Source organism: Chroicocephalus ridibundus, chromosome 5 (assembly GCF_963924245.1).
Source record: "Chroicocephalus ridibundus chromosome 5, bChrRid1.1, whole genome shotgun sequence".
In the NCBI taxonomy this organism is placed as follows: domain Eukaryota; kingdom Metazoa; phylum Chordata; class Aves; order Charadriiformes; family Laridae; genus Chroicocephalus; species Chroicocephalus ridibundus.
Window position 1 is genome coordinate 45,503,276 of NC_086288.1, and position 18,825 is coordinate 45,522,100.

At 44.8% G+C, this 18,825-nt stretch overlaps 1 protein-coding gene across 1 annotated transcript in view; it reads left to right on the plus strand.

Moving 5' to 3' along the window:
* Window positions 1-206: 206 nt before the first annotated feature.
* The window catches only part of SMOX (spermine oxidase), a 54,936-nt gene continuing 36,317 nt past the window's right edge, over window positions 207-18,825 (plus strand). Inside the window, exon 1 of the mRNA XM_063335885.1 lies at window positions 207-388. The gene's annotated coding sequence lies outside the window, so the exon portion shown is untranslated. The remainder of the gene's footprint in view (window positions 389-18,825) is intronic.

The following is an 18,825-nucleotide window of genomic DNA, read 5'->3' on the forward strand; positions in this document are numbered from 1 at the left end:
GGTTTATTAAACCCCGGGGCTTTGCCGTTTGGGTGGGTTGGGGTTGAGGTTCTCCATCTCCCGGGCAGGCTGCCCGCGGGGGAAGGCGCCTAGCCGCCCGGCAGGCTCCGCAGGCCGCGCCGGGCCGGTGCTTGCGGGGGAGAAGCGGGCGGAGGAGGAGGAGGAGACGGTGGAGGAGGAGGAGGCGGGGAGATCCTTGAGGCGGAGCCGGGGCAGGCCGAAGGGGGAGGCGGCTGGAAAACAGGCCGGCGCTGGTTCTCGCCCCGCAGTGCCAGCAGCCGCCGCCGCAGCCGCGCCGGGAGCCGCCAGCCGCGGGGAGGGGAGCGAGGCGCTGAGGCGAGCTGGGCGGGCGGCAAGACCCCGTCCCCTCCGGCCACCGCAGAGAGAGGTACGAGGCGGGGCGAGGGGGGGTGGGGAGGCGGCGGCGGTCCCCTCCCCGCCTGCCAGGGGTCCGTCCCCCTCGGAGGGCACGGCGGGCGATGGGCCCCCTCAGCTCCCCGGCCCCCTCGTCTTCCCCTCGGCCGGCACCTGCCGCGCCCCGGCCCGGCCCTCGGCCACCTGGGGTTGTCAGCGCCGCCAGCGTCGAGGGGCTGGCGGGAAGGGCCAGCGCCCACCTCGGCAGCCGCCAGCCCGGCTCTCCTCCTCCTCCTCGTTTGGTGTCCACGGAGGGTTTGCAGCCCGCCGTGGGGAGAGGGTGGCCGGCATGGGGCAGGGCAAGGAGTGCTTGCCCAAGGGGCCTGGCCCTGTGCCCCATCCCGTGCACCCAGCCTCACAAATTTGCCTCATAAACGCTCATGAATCGCTCAAAAAATCGCTCATGACCCTCGTTCCTCAGTCCTGAGAAACCTCAGCCAGTGCCACGCTGAGCCCTGGCAGAGAGCGGGAGGCAGCCGGGTGGTGGCTTCATCGCCACCCGTGTTTTTTGGAAGGGACGGGTCGGGGAAAGGCCCCCCGGCCTCGCTGCAGGCGCGTGGGGCTCGTCTGAGGGCACGGGTGCGGGTGGCGTTGGGGTATTTGGGTTTGTTTATTTATATTTTTTTTTTTGCCCCTGCCCTGTGTGTTTATGTCAGCATATTGCCCGCACGTGATGGGCGCCCGCTGCTGCCTTCTCTGCCTCGGCGTTTGGGGTGATGACACAAAGAATAAAGGTTAAGTAGGAAACTCACCATAATCTGATTGCGTGAGGTGGGGTGTAAATTACGAGCTGCGAAGGCTTGCAGTTCATTTACGTTTTGGTGTTTCTTGTTTACACAGAGCTGTTACATTACTGGGGGCTTGGCAGTTCCTGCCGATCTTATGTTTTCTGTCCAGTCCATTGACTTCTGTGGAATTGCTCCATCTCTTAAATCACTGTGGTGGATGAGAGATTAGTCCTGGACACGCAGTAGCGAAATGCATGAAACTAATTGTCAGTTACCGAACCTGACCTTAAAGCAAAGCTTTTTAGCAATTTACATCCTCCACCCCAGGAACACTGCTGCTCTGCTGTATCGCTGCTCTCTGATCACCCCTAAAAATCCTTTGCATGGTGTATAGGCACGCTGTCTCAAATCCCATGCTGGAGACAGCTGTAATTGCCCTGATATATTAGATGTAAACACAAGCTTTACGTAAAAGTGAAACCATATGTATCGGCTAATGCGCATCCACTCAGTGATCCTGCAGGGTTGAGTCCAGAGCTCTGTCCTTAGCTCACCCTGTTGATCCACTTTTCCCTTAGCCTGTACAACACGGTCCTGCTCCCAGAGTTACCAGACAGGTTTAGTGGAGGACGAGAAATCAGCCTAGGAGCATTTCTGTGCATTGTGCAAGAATGCTGTATGTTTTTATTCTTTTACAAATGTTGTTTTATTGACTTAGCGATAACGTTTTGCTCTCCTAGGTCCTTTTCCCTTTCCAGATTGTTAGCCCAGCACTTACTAATCTTTTATGGCACTGCTGTGGAACAGATGTATGTTGTTTTTTCAGTGAGTAGCAAGGTCTGTAGTTTCATCTGGCTTTGCCTCTAAAAAAGACAGTACTGTCTTTCCCTTGTTCCTCTGTTCTGCCCGTTGTGGACTGGGGAGCCGGACTGGGAAACAGGTTCAGATGACTACTGAGCTGGCAAAAACCCTATGATCTTAGCTCAGACTCAGTGCTGGGATCCAAATCATCGCATAACGACTCAAATGTTTACCTGGGCTTTTTTGGGTTTAGAGGAGCAGCTAGCTGGCATTTGGCTAAACTATATGTGGAAATAGGCACAGAGGTCTGGGTCTTTGAGTCCTGAAAACACCAGCAGATGTTGGGTTCTGTGGTCGTTTATCCTTCTCAGTCCTTTGGCTCATCAGAGAAGCTGCTCTTGAGCTGTACCATTCTGTGCCACGCTTTCTTGAAATGGCAGAGTGTGTGGGTGGAACATCACGAACACCCCACACGTGTCCTGGCAGCATTTGTCCTCATCTCTGCTGTTGCTGAAAGCACTCCTGGGTAGCCCTTTCTGGTTTTCACTTGAAGGGCTTTCTCTCTCTTGTGTCTCTCCCACCAAAATGTGTCTGAGTTCTGTCACGAGTTAACTGTGGTGACTCTGAAACACAATCTTTTCCTGGGGTGGGGGAATCTCAGTTGACTTGGTGTGGATGGAGAGGTTGAGGTAGAGTTTGGAAAGCTGTCTGAAATTGCAAACGTTCCTCACAAACAGGAGACTTAACAGTTTATGGGGTCCCTACAGGATGTTTTGGTCTAAAAGGTGCGATGGTGCTCTTTGACTGGTCTCCACCTTAGCCAAGTAGTATGATTTGGGTTTTTCACAATCTTACATCTGCAAAAGGTAGTGGATTCCTGCCCATCTCAGCCTCGGAAGCTTGGAGGGGTATTCCTGCGTGTAGTGTATTCCTGCTGCCTGCTTACATAAGCATAGCTGCCTGTCCTCTCAACCCCAGTTATCTCACTTCATGTTTTCTGTGACTGTCATCCCACAGAAAAATAATCCCTGCTAATGAAATCTAAAATTCTCCATCTAGTTTCCTGCTGGCCGAAATGAGGGTTTAGGGAGAATAACAATTCTGACTTCTGAAGTATGTGGATTTACTTGCTTTGTACGATTGGGTTATATAAAAAAGAAATAGAAATTATTTTCTCTGTGCCTTTGACAAATATTAAAGTACAGCCTGTTGTATTTCACAAATCTAACTGCTGTCTCCTTCTCTCAGTAACAATAATTAACAGACCAGAAAATGGAAAAATGTAGAAATATCCTTTCCCACCGGCCACAAACATTATTCCTCTACAGAAGTTAATGAACTCAAGTCTATGAAAATTAAATAACTGAGTTTTTTAGCTCTGTTGTTGAGATAACACATTGTGTCAGAGTGGTAAAAATAAATTAAGGAGGTATAAAGATTACCTCTTGTAAATGAAATGGGTGAAGAATGGATTTGAACTTGTCCTTCTCAAGAGAGTGTTTAAACCATTGGCTTAAGGATCTGTCCTGCCCTGCTTGGACACAAAAATTAATCTGTAGCACAGCAGTAATGTGGGAGAGTGACAGTAACCCACCATGGCTGGTGAGCAAGGTGCTCTCTCCTGGCTGGTGGATGCTAGGGTTCAAATTCTCTTGCACCCCAAAAGTGCTAGCAGGTCTGTCATGAGGGAATAGAAGCATTACCATAAACCAACGAATGCAAATGATTCCTCATATTATGGACTCCTAAGAAGCAAAAAAGTTAACAAATGGCATCACAAAACATTGTGCTGTTTCCAGAACATGTTATCATCCTGGTTGTGTTCGTGTTGAGGGAACATGAAAATTTTCAGCCACCTTGATGATGCGTCCCATTTGCATCAGCTCTTGTTGATGTGTTGGCTTTGAAGTGTCCAGGTATTCCATGCTCCACGGAGCATGCATGTGGGTTTATGCACAGTAATATCACTTGAATTTATAGTAGTCTCCATGGAAATTGGTTACAAATCTTGCTTTTTTTTTTTTTTTTTTCCAAAATCTAATGTTTTTGTGGTTTCTTTTTATTTTAAGAAAAGATTCCAGAAATACTGTGGGTGGGAATATGAACTACTTGGAAAACAAAAATTCGTGGTGACTTCAGTTAGCATCATGTGCATTGGGGTACCTGAAGAGCCTGTTGATGTGGTGCAGCTGTTTCACATGATGTGTGTCTCTGCTCTGGGCAGTAGCTTTGTGAGAATCTGAGTTTGAGGTGCTGTGTTTGTGTCTGTGTACAATTGTGAACATATTTTGGGGAGCCTGTGCGGTTCAGCTGCTCCTTGTATGTTCTGAGAGTCCACTGCAACCTGTGGTAAAACCTCTTGAGGTTAAACTTGACACGTGCAACTGTCTTTTATTAAGTAGGATATCATTAATTGGTGTTGCAGAGGTATTGCTCTTTGGCTGTGCTGGGCGTATGCTCTTTATAGAGTTCATGGCACCGTCCTTTATCTTCACCTGACCAGAGGGTGTCTGTCACATCACCAAAATATACAGCATGTTCTTTATTCATTGTATGGGGAGAAATGGCTTTGAGTACCAGAGCCAGCACCGTTGTGAGACGCTGAGGTAGGGACTGGGTTGGAGGCTGGTGGCATGGTGTAGGTGGTGGGGATTCAACCAGTAGCCTTATGCTGCCCACCCCGGCTGTGGATAACACAGCACACGGGGTTTTTATAACAACCTGTTTGCAGGATGAACCTGACATCAGCATGACACAGACCTTTGCTTTGGGAGATGCACTGTATGTATCGGTGACCTTTTCCTCTGGAGATCTTTAAATGCAGTGGATTTTTAAAAAGTGGTGTTGCTTTGTTGAGTTTTAAGCATGTCCTTCGTTTTAAAGGCAGTTTTGGTGTGGTGTGGGGATTTTTTTTGTGTTTTTTTTTTTTTTTTTTGTGTGCCTACTGGAGTTTTTGTTTTGTGACGTCTTGGGGCCAGGGACATACGGTTGTAAGGGTGGATACAGCAGGGAGTGTTTTGGCACTGAGGAAGGCCTGGGTTGCTCTTTGGGTAGTGAGATAAGCTCATTGGCAGGAAGGTAATGAAAAAGGGGTCGAAAAGTCCCTCCCTGCTGCTCACACTGGAGTTTGATCCCTGAGGTATTTCAGTTCTCTGCTACCAGGCCATCCTTTAAGGTTTTCTGCAAGTCTCGATAAAACAAGACGGCTATTGTTAGTGCTCTCGGATAACTCAAAATGATGGTGGCTGGGAACTTGCTGGGTCTGAGGGAAACAGATTTTGCAGCCCCAGAGTAGTGATTTACACAGAGCTTTGGTTGTTGCATTCTTTCTTTGGAGCCATTTTCCATGTCATCATCTGAGACCACGTTTATCTCGCTTCTGAGAACAGGAGGACGGAGGGAGAGAGCTGGAGGCCACGGAGCAGATCAGTGGCAGAATGGAGGTCACAGTAAGGGAGGCAGATTCTCAGCTGTGGGGAGCTCAGAGAGCTGAATTGATGTAAATAAAGACTATTTCAGCTCATGGGGAACCTTTGGTTTTAGTCCCTTGCATTTCTTTTATCCAGTCGGTCTTTGAAGAGCTGCAAAGTCTTTATAATGGCTTGAAAATGTCACTAAAATCCATTTTTTTTTTTTCTTTTCCCCAGTACCTACTGAGTTCAAAGGCAGGAACTACCTCTTAAGATATGAGAAAATATTTGCTTTCCTGGCTGACAAAGTAGAGAACTAAATGGAGGTAGATAACTTCTGAAGAATGGATATTTATTCATTTCTTCATCGTTCATTATTCTGCATAATGCCAGGGTTTTTTTTAAGTGTGTCTGCTAGATTTAACTGAGTGGCATTTAACAGCGTAGGTTGCTGCATGTTTGGAATGATTGAAATATTGGACAGGATATGATGATGTTTGTGCACTTTGAGGAGAGGAGAAAAAAAACCCAACACTTTGATTTGGATTATTTCCATTGTGAAATACCTATTCAGGCTATCTTGTAGCTAATGTATCCAGAAAATACCTTGTGCTAAGCTAAGCAGGTAGTCCTGGTCTATCCCTAAGCTGGGAACTGCATAGGAAAGGAGGAGTTTCTTTCCCTTTCTAAATGCTCTGCTCAGTTTAATCCATTTTGTGGGACAGGTGGGAAATGGTTTTTCTCCCAAAGAGACTGTACAGGTGTAACATTCAAGTATGCTAACCTAACGTTTTTGCTGGACAGATAGACATTTAGTCTAAAACTGAATTTAAAACTCTTTTGTCCCATGGGACATGCACGTTCCAGGATGTAGGTGTAACCTCCTGCTTTGATCTCCAATCTTCTTCTAACAGGATTTTCTTTTTTGGAATCAGTCACAGTTGTGATCCCAGAGGACTCTGCCAGGAAGATGCGCATCATTAGTGCGTCTGGTAATTGGTTCAACTTCGGTTCAACTCCTAAAAATCACAGACCCTTTAGGAAAGTCTGGGTTGCTGGAAGGAGCGTCGTTTTGCAAGGTACTGGTTTCAGCAGTGAAAGTTCAGAAGTGTCAAGATATTTTCACTGTGCTGTCCTATCTCTGACTGCTTGTTTCCTCTCTTGCATAACTGTTTTCCACCCCCATCAGACTTACATAAATTTAAGGTGCTACTTCTAGTGAAAGGGTTGGTCCTATTCTTGTATGTTCTGGTGTGACTGTGGGTGAGAGATCTTGATCAGGAAGGCCACACACCTGGCAGCAGATTATTACTTATTTTTATAGGGTTATTTTTCAGTTGGATCCAGTCCCTGGCCCGTCCCTGACTACTGCTGTCAGCGCTACACAGACAGTCAGGACTGTCCTTCTTAAGGACAGCGCAAATTTAGATCTAAGTTTCCTGGGATTGCAGAACTGTGCCCTCAGATGTGCTGGGGTGTACACACAAACACACATGAGTGGGTATTTCTGCCTTGGACTGCTTCTGTCATCTCGCTCGCTGCATGCTTCCACATACAGACATGACTGAGAGCTTGGAGTTTTGCATTTACAAGAATGAGCCGGCAGGAGTTGTGGGGCACACACAAAGAAGCAAGAACTCCTAAAACCCCCTTAACTGCTGAAGTTGATAGCTCAAGCTCTAACCCTGAGATGAAGGTTAGTACTCTGGGGCTTGCAGTTTACACTCTGCTGCTTGGATGGTCTGATCTCACGGAACACTATGTGCCACTAATTAATGCTTGCAGAAGCACAGTGCTTCCAGTAATGTAGTAGACTAAATTAAATGTCCCTTTTATAGTCATGGGGAGCTCACACCATTGCTCCAGTTATACAATAGCATCTGGTGCCTCTATTTGGACTTTGAAGAGAACTTGACAAAGGGCTGAATGTGACAGTGGGCGTTAGAGTTAAGCACTGGGTCGTTACCCTTTTTGTCACCCTGTTCCCTTGGGGTGGGATCCAGGATTCTGTGGTGGGTTCCCTGCGTGGCACAGCGGAGCATTAGGAGACGTTCCAAAGTTTTGATGAGAGCGCTACATAAAGTCAGCTTTGCTCTCAATAGCTGGCTGCCACGGGCACGCCTGTAGGAAGCACTTAAGGCTGCAGATCTTGGGAATGACCGAAAGGTCAATACTAACTAGGTATCTCTGCATGAAGAATTTATGCAGGTGGGATTTCTCATGCCAGGCTCCCAGCGGAGTAGAGCGACAGGCAGTGCTGGAGAGGAGATGGGAGTCTGTAATGCTAAGTAGGTGATCTGCAAGCTTTTTTGTTGTTAGAAGCACAGACATTTTGCTCAGGGCTTCCCCAAAACATGAAAGAGATCCAGTCTTGAAAATATTACATGTGAAAATATTCCAGGGAGAACCAGAAGAATGGCCTAAGGAGGGGGGAAAAAAAAAGAGCTCCTCTGACTTCAGGGTGAGATGTAAAGGAGGCAAACTGGGAGGAAAAAGGGAAAAAGTGCAAATGGGCTCCTGTAAACAACCTTCCGTGCACTGTGGGATGTGAGAATGACTGTCTCATTGGGAAGGCTGTGCTGGGGAGCTCCTGTTCACATGCCTGTTCCATAAAACCAACTGTTTGTGTTACCCCTGTATTGCTTCTCCAGGAACAGAGGAGAAGTTACCACGTGGGAGTGGGCAACTGCTGCATGCAGGATCTCACAGCATTTCTTCAACGTATTATGGAAATATTAGGGAAGCTTGTGTGCTCTGGGGCTGTTGCCGATATGTTCTGTTGTCATATTTCTGTTATAAGCAAAGAACAGCAGGGCCGGAAGGGACCTTAATAAGTTGTCTAATCTGACCTCCTGCCCCAAGACTGGGTCAGATCTATCTAAACTTTCCCAGCAGATTTTTGTGCAACACAGTTGTTAGAAGTCTCTAGTGATGGACTTTCCCCATCCTTCCTGGGTGATCTTTTAAACTCTTTAATTGTTCTTACCCTTACCAAAATTTTTCTAGTTTCTGACTGCAATTTCTTGTGCTACAGTTGAAAATTGCTGACCTCTTGCCCTTTTGTTACTGTACAGAGTGAGCTGTTCAGTCTTCTCTTTGCAACAGACTTTGGGAATGTCTGGGCCGTGTCTTTCTTGAGCTGCAGGGCCTAAAACTTGCCTGCAGCCCTCCATCTGGCACCTACCTGTACTGAGTCAACAGACACAATTTTATGACATTCATATGTAGACTTTGGGGTATGATGTGTGCATGTCTTTTTTTTTTTTTCTGACAGCAGCACAGTTAAAGTGTTTTGTCATGGAAGGTTTCATTATGGTTTTGTCTCTTTACCCACTATAAAAACAGGGAACGTGCTCTTCTTGCTCAAGTGCCATCTTTTCCACAGGGATGTATTATGGATCTTCACCGACTGTTCCAGAATAGTGCCCCTCTGTTGTAAGGTGAAGGTCCTTTCCAGCTGCTCTTACTGAGGCTCTCCCCATGACTAGCTGGATTACAACCTGGGCAATTGTGCTCTCTTGATCAGACCTCCCAGCTGTAATTCACGAGTGATCTTCTGTTCTCCCTCCCTGCAGTGGTTACGCTCTGTGCATCTGGTTTTGTTGGAATTGCCCCTTCATTCCTGTGAAGGATACAGTTATTCATGCGTTTCCAAAGCTGATAAAATGTGGCTGTGAAGATTATTCTGAGAGGAGAGGTAGCATTCAAACATGAAACGTGACAGAAAATGCAGCAGATGAGCACTAGAAACATTACGTACTGAGGTAAACTGGATAACATGCCAGCCAGCATTAAAGGAACAATTAACCATTTGCTGGAAGGTGATTGTTGTTTCATAGTTGTATTTTAGGAAAATTATTCCAAATGGCTGTCGTGTGACAGAGACAGATATCTGGGGGCTGCATGTCCATCTGGGTGAAGTGAATTTGGGTCTTGCTGCTTCCAGGTGGACAGATGTCCCCATTATACAAAACACTGTAGTTTGCATTCATTGACCTTCTTGTACACCACAGTTGTATATGTTTTGTCAGGTTTTAGGGGGTTCATTTTACAGGATACTCGGTGGAAGGTGGCAGTTTCATTTGAACTGTATCTAAGTGCTTTGCTTTGTAGATTGCTTCACTTTATTTTTTTGGGGGAAAAAATGAAAAAAATTGTCTGTGTATATTGTCTGTGTATAAATGCAGGCATTTTCTCACACCATTCAGTGTGAGAGAGTACGAAGTATGTATGAAAGGTATGTCTACATACAGAGAGCCTTTGTCCTGACACAACTGAAGAAGCTAACACCAAAATGAAGGCTGGTCTGGACAGGTCTGAAACACCTCTTGGCATCGATTTGTGTTTATTGCGGTGGGAACAGCAGGTAGGGAGGAGCAGTCTTGATTTGGTTTGTTTGAACTATCAGTACGTATCTTCTTTGAATTCCTCACAGTTTTCTTGCAGAGCTTTTGTATGAGAACTTGTATAATGTGAGTCTCCAGTTTCTCTTGTTCTGTTTCAAATAGCAGTGAAAGCTCTAGTGTTTTCCTTCTTACTCTTTTTCTCCTTTAGTTAGAGATACAGGGATCTTTAGTCATGTGGAAAGTATTTTATTGACAGCTTTTGAGTCTAAAGTACTTGTTATCACTGAACAGGTGTAGAGTGCTGTAGGCTACTGGGCAAAATCCCTTGTTCAGTGTTTCTTCATAATTATTTCTTAGAACAGAAGAGTAATTTAGGTTGCATAGGACATCTGGAGCTCTCTCGTCTGATCTCCTGCTCCAAGCAGAGCTAGAATCTAAGTTAGATTTCTTGTGAACTTTTCTGATCCAGTTTTGGACCTTTTCTAGTCAAGTATGGCAGGCTGATGTCATGCTTAGTGCTCTCATGATGAAGAATATTTTCCTCTTGTCTGATCAGAATTTCCCTTGCTGCAAGTGATGCCCATTGTTTCTTGTCCTTCTGCTCATACTCATTGAGAAGAGTCGGGCTGCATCTTCTCTGTAGCCCCCCACTTAGGTAGTTGGAGATAGAAATTAGATCCCCCATTAATTGCCTTTTCTTCTCCAAGTTAAACAAACCCCATTCCCTCATTCTCATCTCTCACATCATGGGTTCCAGTGACCAGTGGTGCTCCACTAAACTCTGTCAAGTTTATCAATATCTTTTAAGGGAGCACAGCTGAATTAGACGGTGTTCCAGATGCAGCCTCCTTGTTGCCAAGAGGAGAAGAAAAGCCATTTCCCCGAGTTCTTGGCTATTGTCCTTCACAATACAACCCAGCATGCAGCTGGCTTTTGTCACTGCAGGCATCCACTGCTGATTCCTCTTCACCTTACTGCCTACCAGGACTCCCAGGTGCTTTTCTGAAGAGCTTCTCCCTAGCCAGTTGGTTCCCAGTTTGTGCTGACAATGGATATTTTTTTTGTCTGAGGTGCAGGACTTCATGTTTGTATTTCTCAGCTTCATGAGGTTTCCTTCAGCCTGTATCTCCAGCTTGCTGGGCAGTCCTGCCCTCCAGTGTATTGACCGCTCAACCCAGCATGGTGTTGTCTCTGAACATGCTGAGGGAGGTCTCCATTGCATCATCCAGGGCATTAATTAAGATATTGAACAGGGTCAGTACTGGTTGGTTGTTGAGGAACACCATTCATAAAGAGCTGCCAGTTAAGACTTCAGTCTGTTGGATGCTACCATTTGAGCTCAATGATCCAAGAAAATTTTAACCACCTTGTGTTCCACCCATCCAGTCTGTATCTCCCTGTTTGTGGGGACAGGTTAAGTGTTTCTTGGGTCATCACTCTTTTAAAGATCTGCTAATGAGGGAGTTGCTTCAAAACAGTGAAAAAGTTGTGTTTGGACTGAGCTATAGGGAAGCGTGCTGGAAGAAGACGGGTGTGAAGTATTTTACCAACCTTTTTCTAGGTTGATAAGACCATGGACTCTTGTTCTTTCAATAAATTCATAGCCATTAGCTTGTTATTAAACAGAGATTAAAGCCAGAGTGTTGAACTCAGGAAAAACTGAATCCTGAATTTTTCCTGCTGGATGTAGGAAGAAGGAGGCTTCCTTCAGGCTGTGGCCTGCCTGCTTGCCTGGGCTAGTCTGTTCTTAGGAACATGTCTGGCTTAAATAGATCCAGCTTAATCTCACACCTGGTGTTTTTTAATTTTGTTGTTCTCCGCAAGATTCTCTCCAGTCCGCTTTTATAAAAAGCATATTAGCTGTAGAGCAGTGAGTGGCTAAGGGCAAAACTTTGAAAGCTAGGTGCTTTCCATGGATCATCACTGCAGGCTGAGGTTTGCCTTTATGCAGCTGTGGGACATTGTTGAACCTCACAATTGTACTATGACCTTCTAAAATGCCAGAGCCTTTTCTGGAATCTTGCTATATAGGAAGTTGCTCCCCATTTTTGCATTTGTACCTGCGACTTCTCTTTCTTAAGTATTTCTTCTTACTGATGTTGAACCAGTGTGTCAAGATCATTTAGAAATCTAAACCTGCACACCATAGTACTCGCAAATCCTCCCAGCTGAATCATCTGTTGGTTTTATCGCCATACATTCCAGTCTGTCATCCAAATTGGTAATGAAAATATTGCACAGCTCTTGTGCCTGGCTGGACCCGCTTTCCAGTGCCCTTTCAATTAGATAGCAAACCCTTGATAATTAATGTTCTGAGAACTATGTTGTCAAGCAGCCATTTTATGGTGATTACATCTAGTTCATGTTTTCTTAGCTGTATCTTATGGGAATGTCAGGTGGGATGGTGTCAGGCTAATAAAGATTGCTTTTCTTGATATCCTTATCACTTCTGTACAGGCATACATTTTTTTTCCTGCTGATGCATAGGTCTTTTATTGTTCCATAGATTTGGGAAGCTAGACGGGACCTTAAAGCTGATGAGATCTGCCTTTGTCCACACTGAAAGCTTAAATGTGCAAGCCACACCAGATTTATCAGGACTTTTGTAATGGGACCGTTGCCATATGACAGCTCTAGGAGATCAAGAGGAAACAAACATGGTGTGTTTACGGGTCCCAAACAAAATTAAACAATTACCTGACTCCAGTCTTCAGAGCAGCCTTTGAACGAATCCCAACCCTTGTTCTGCAAGGGCAGAACGTGTCTAATCTTTACCAGATATCAGCCAACGGTTATCTGTGCCTACGTGCTGTTACTCAGATCTCATTAGCTATCTAATTGGATAATAGGCAGTACACTTCACAACTACATAAGTATATTAAGCTTAATCTGCTTTGGAGCAGGGAGGGGAAGATGCACTTGGTGACAAATGGACACAAGAAGCTGCACAGTGGAACAGCGGTGTAAATACGGTCCTGGGTCCCCATCACTTCCAGGAACTTTCTGCAGCAGAGGTGCTGTATGTCCGTAGCCTTTATGTTAATATTTGAGTCCCATAGCAGAGAGTTGCAATGCTTTCAGACTTTGCCCATGTTAGCCAGGAAATTTCACTTTTAAGAACACAGTTCTAGTGGTTAAATACCTTTCAGAGGTGTCTTCTAATAAAACATGCAGGATAACTTCATCTCTGGTTTTAAATACAATGTGATATAACAGAGAGATGCATCCTATTCATGTGTGGGACACCTGGATTTTGCAGGAGGTTCCTGGTCCTAAAGCTTGTTTCCAGCATGTGAAAAAGACGCAGAGTGGACAGGACCAGAGAACTTGCACAGGGGTTGGCGTGACCTGTTCTCTGTATGGAAGAGAGAAGCTGTTTGGTTATGCTAATACTCTTCCTTTTTTTTTTCCTGAGAAGATGCAGTTACTTCATTTATGGATTTCAAAACTTTTGGAGTAGATTGGTTCTTTCAATGGCTGAAAAAACAAAGTCAGACTCTTGTAGAAGATGTGTGTTTATATTTTTCCTGGCAGCTAGTGTATTTATTGACAGGTGTGGATATGAGCAGATTTCACAAATTGTTACCACCTATTATATTCTCAGGAGAAGGTATGCAGGGGATGTTTTTGGGTACAAAAGATGCGTCTGCCAAGGGGATCTTTAGCTCAAGGTAATGGGAAAGTGACTATGTGAAACGTGTCCTGTCCAAATGTTTTGTGAATTCCCTTGGGATCAATGGAGGGTTTTGACACAAGGCTCAAGTTGAGCCCAACTTTTGGCCCTGTATCTTGAGTGAGGTGCCTAGGGCGTTTCACTTATAATCTACTTACCTCATCTAAAAAGTATCTTCAGCTTGTCATTCTGTCCAATATCTGTCTGTAGTAGGCAGAAAAGATAGGAGTAGACCTCTTAATCTTTAAGTGTCTACTGCAAATGTAAACTCTGTTAAGTGTGTTTATCACTGAGCAGCTCATTTACCAGCTGTGCAGAGTACCTTGTGGTACATTTATGTGGGAAGTTTGGAGGATTCTCTGATGCTTTCTGTCTTGACATCTGTGTTTTTGTGGGCAGCAAGGGTTAAGAGTTAGGCACTTGTCCATGTGAGGAAACTATTCTACTGTAAAGTGGGGTGTGAATTTAAAGCATGCTGACTTTCCCCATGGAAAATCTTATTAAATAACAATCCCCCTAAATTACTTTTATTTTGGGTGAAGGGAAAAAGGTTGCAGAGTAACTGTTTTGGTTCATTTCAGTGTAGACAAACTCCCAAACCACCAATTTATTTTTGTGTGACCTGGAGAATAATTGTTGGATGCAGAAGAGCTTTTATAGCTATCCACACCTGACTTAGTGCCTGGACTAAAAGTGTCGTCAGCGGGGAAAAATCATACTTTTTCCCCGGGTAGTTCACAACTCAGCATCTAAATTACTGGGACAGGCTCTGGAGAGCGTCTGTGTCCTTGTTTTCACTACGTAGAAAGCCTACCCTCCTAGCTGAGGCACTGACAGTGGGTAACTACAGATAACTGTTCCCTTCTGTTGCTGCGTGCCTGGGTCAGGTTTCAATTTGAGGCATCCAGAAGAAGTGAATGGGAGTGGTCTGTTACAGAGGGTCTCCCCAAAGTGTTAAATGAGGTGAAGGTTGCATGCTTTCTGTAACAACATACACTAATGATACTTTTATCTACCATCCCTCTTTGCTGTGTACTGAAGTAAACTCCCATACTCAATCCATCATCAACTTTGAGTCAGGCTAGACTTCGACCTATACTTATTAAAGAGTGAAGAATGCTCTGTCATAGGCAGTTGATAAGGGAATTCAGAAATAAAAGTGGATATTAAATTGTCAGTGGCCTTATTTTCCCTTTAGCTGGGAAAAAAAGAAAAGGCCTAAGTTTTTTTCCTCCTCCTGCGTGGGCAGTATCTAGACATGCCCAGCACCTTCACTATTATGGTGGCCCTGTCTGGCCACTGCCTACTGCAGATCAAACCCACACCCAGTTACTTATGAATCAAAAGCAGAACACCTGCTTGGTTGGTCACTGGTATCTTCTTTACGAAATGTGTTAAAACCAAAACCAGACGTGCAATGCTGCGTGTTTTCAAGAAGACGAGTGGTGAGATTTGTGATGCTGCTTAGCTCTTGGGGAGGATTCATCTTGTGGTTGTGGCTGGGCATGGATGAGCTGTCCTTGTAGAGGCATCCACAGTGCTCACAAAGTGAACATGAACTAGGCCTTCATAAGGGTCTTTAAGCTCTATTTTAAGTTTCCTGAGCCTAAGTCATAGAACATTTTATGTCTGGAGTCAAGACCTTGACTGTGACAGACAGCCCTTTGGAAAGCTGTGCAAAGATCCTCGTGTGTCTCAAAAACAGTGGCCTGTATTTCAGAAAGGGACATTGTGAGCGAGGAGAACAACTTTCAAATCACATGTCCCCCAGCAAGTACTGTTCTTTCGATAGGAAGACTTGTTGGAGAATGTTAATTGAGTCCCTTTTTAAATGAAGGAGGCTTTGCTTCCTTCCCAAGTTTTCAAAACAAATTTTCCAAATACAGAGCCTATGTTTCATTCAAGTGTAAATCCTTTCTCTTTAACCTGGAAGTTATCCCAGAAAAAAGCCTATCCATTCACTGCAGGACAGACCCTTGCGGTTGCGGTGGATAAAAAGAAGTGGATCAAATTGTCCAAACAGGAAGGGAATTAAGAAAAGACAGCTCAGTGAGCGGACCTCTCAGTTAAGTTTAAATGGTTGTCCTACAAACTCCACTTTATATCTCCGTTGCTTTTGAAGCATTGCACAATAATTGAAGTGTCTGCTAAATTTAGAAATGACAATTTTTTCTTGCCAACGTGCCAGCCTATCTGCAGGCTGTATGGATTTCAGCATGTAGTTATGGGATGGATGCAAACAGAGATTTGAAATTTACTGTCTCGTTATCTCTTCTGACTTTCACATAGCTCAGTCCTGGTGGATATCTGATACTTTACACTGATTCCTTTTCATTTGAGGGTATTAATCAAAATGCTTTTTTGGTACAGCTAGGTGCCAATGCTGTTTTACATATGGTGAAGCTGAAGTATTGAAAGGATAAAACGTGACATGCTGAATAAAATGATCTCCCATTTAAACATATTGAAATTGTGCTATATTTTTAGCGACTTATGGATAAGACTGTCGTTCTTTTACCCCCAGTCACATGGGAAGGCTATGGAAGAACAGATAAATTGCAAGTGTCCCAGTTCCTGGTTTCTTTTGTTTACCACATGACAAGTCTTCCTGCTCTGTGAAAAATACCTTAGATCTAAAATCTCTCATTTTTTTCCCCTTAGCCTGTGCTATTTAATTTTTCTATTTCTGTGCAATGTTTTACCTTAATTCTATGAAGCTGTTTGAGACGCAGTTTCCTGAAGAGGAGCAATGCGAAGTAAACTTCCCTTTGTTTCAATAAAATGTCTTGATTGTCACAGAGAAGAAATGCTTTTGAGTTCAGGTGTGTCAGGAGGAATGAAAGGCACCTTGCAGAAGTGATAATCCATCATTAGTGTGGATCCCGTAGCACTCCATGCTGCAGTTGCCTGCAGGGCACTTAGTAACCTCAAGGCACAAGAAGTCAACTGGAGAAGATTTTCTGTTGGAATCTCCACACAAAATTTCATCCTCAGGCTTTGTTTTGAAGTTTGCAACAAGATGGAAACAAAGCCAAACTTCATCTCTTTCCTCTCCCACCCTTCTTTTCCTTGTCTTTCATGAGCTGTATCTGCTCTCTTTTGGTGTGCCTAGTACTCAAGAGGAAAATCGCTCATTGGGGTGAATTGCTTCTGTTGCTTTATAGCAGGGATACATTCCTGTGTAAGACCTTTTTATGAGCAGTCGCTAGTTTCCTCTGGATGTCTCTAAATGATCTGAATGCAGACAGTGTTTAGTTAGGAGAAGGTCTGTGCTTTTGTATTGAAACATTTCTTGGCATATTTAAAACCCCACACCTCAGGCCACATGAGGAAACACCTGTCGTCTTCAAGGGAGGCTTCTGATGGGTAAAAATCTCAGAAAGCCGTGACCCAGACTTCATTGAGATCTAAGGACATGCTTCCCAACGTGAATTCCCCGGCTTTGGGCTCTTGTCTGATACGTGAGCGTGTTTGTGTAGACAGGAGGATGGAGAAACCTGTGTGTATTGCAGTGTGCTAAAGCCAGTCCTGGTTACGTGTCTGCTGTTTTAGAGCTGGAGCATGTGGTTTGCATTTCATGTTCCAGCAAAGCACGAGCCCAGGAGAGGTCCCCTCAATACAGCTTTACCTGGAGAGACGTACTTTTCCTGGAGTCATGTCTAGTCTGTTCCAGGCTGAAGTCAATCCAGTTACTGTGGAAGTAAATCTGTGTGGTGTTTGGCTTTTCTAATTTTGGTTCTCATCCCCTAGTGTTTCTGTTGCATTTAATGATTTTCCCTGTGGCTTGAATGGTGAAGATGTGGTTACTGCTCGGGGATGGCTTAAAATCAAAGATTCAGTGTGGGTGTTGCTTTCAAATAGAGAAGAAATGATGCTATTTAGAGAGTTGTGCTGCTATTTCAGGGCAGTTTGCTAAGTCTGAGTTCTGAGAAATGGTGAGAAAAAATAATTGCTTTTGGGCTAGCATGTCTCTTATGGTGTGTCCTGAAATGATCCTCATGTACACATTGAGTTGGAACCAGTACTGAGCCTCTCTGCATGCAGATTGATTCCCTGTCTCACTCTCCTATTACACAGTACAGGAGCAGAAGAAAAGATGCTGTTGAAACTTTGCTCCCAAGCTTGCTGCAATGAATTTAAAACCCCAAACCACAGAGAATTCCCAAATGTAATATGGGCACCAGTGTTTATTTGACTGAGACCCCATTGTGTTCTGAGTTGTGCAAACACGGGCAAGTTTCCTATTTAATTAAGGCTAGTTTTATCAATAAAGTTTCCCAAACAATTGGAGAGAGAAGGAGGGTAGTGAAGATAAGATCGCATGGTTATGCAGATGGGATAGGGTACAGCTCTTTTTGGCAGTCGGAATACAAGTTCTGCAGGAAACTTGTTTGCAGCATTGTTCTGATCCATTATGTCAGTGTTTTTACTTTGTAAGCTCTTTTTTTCCTGTAGTTTACTGTCTGTCTCTCCTTCCTTTCACAGTCCTGAAACACCAAGCTTTGCTTTCGCAAGAAGCTTAACAGTGGCAGATACCTCCCAATACTGAAAGTGACTGAGGAGCTGGAAATAAGGGGAAGATGCCCACCATGGGGTTAACCAGGGCTTGGCAAGCTTGTAGAGACATGGTAAAAGGCAGGCCAGTTTGAGTCTGGTTGTTGCTAGTCCTGGTTAGCTCAACAGCTCTGTTCCTGCGCTATTAACCTTCTGTGTTGTCTGAGGCTAACACAGCCAAACTGCATCTTGCTGTACTGGTTTAGGTTCTGGCCAGCTCAGGATGTTGATAGGTCCCCGATGGTCAGTAGGGTGTGGAAACAGTGATTTCTACCACAGGTGTTAGAATTTGTCGCTAGATCACTATTTCTATCACCAGGGTCAAGACAGGAATATCCCATTCACTGCAGCAGGTTGAATACCACTCTGGTGTGCCTGTTTTCTCCAGTTGCTCCTGATGCAGTAGAAAAGTGTTCTGAGAGTGTAAGCTATCCCTGGTGATGGAGTAGATGTGGGATGCCTTCTAGGTAGGTGGCCCTTGTACCTACCTCTGCCACCTCTCAAAATAAAGGGGATGCTGATATGCCAGTTACAGCATGTGTTTGTTCTGTCTTCAGGGGGTTTGTTGAGTAGAGGATTTACTGGATTTGTTCCTCTGTTGTGCAAGGAACATGCTGAAACTGTGCTTTTTGTCGCTGCTGTGAAACTCTCTTTAACTGTGTCCTGTGTAATACTGTAGCCTCTGGCACATGAACCGCAGCATGACGGTGTTCTGATCTTGCTAGCTCCGTGGGCAGGAGAAGCTCCATAGCTCAGACCGCATGGCGCAGGGAAGTCATTGTCTCAGCTGCAGACGAGCTAACCAGCTTTGTGTGACCGGAAAAGCTGCAATAAAAAGGGGAAAGAAGAGATTTATGCCTCCAAAACTGTTCCAAAAGCCCAACCGGTCTGAGCATAGC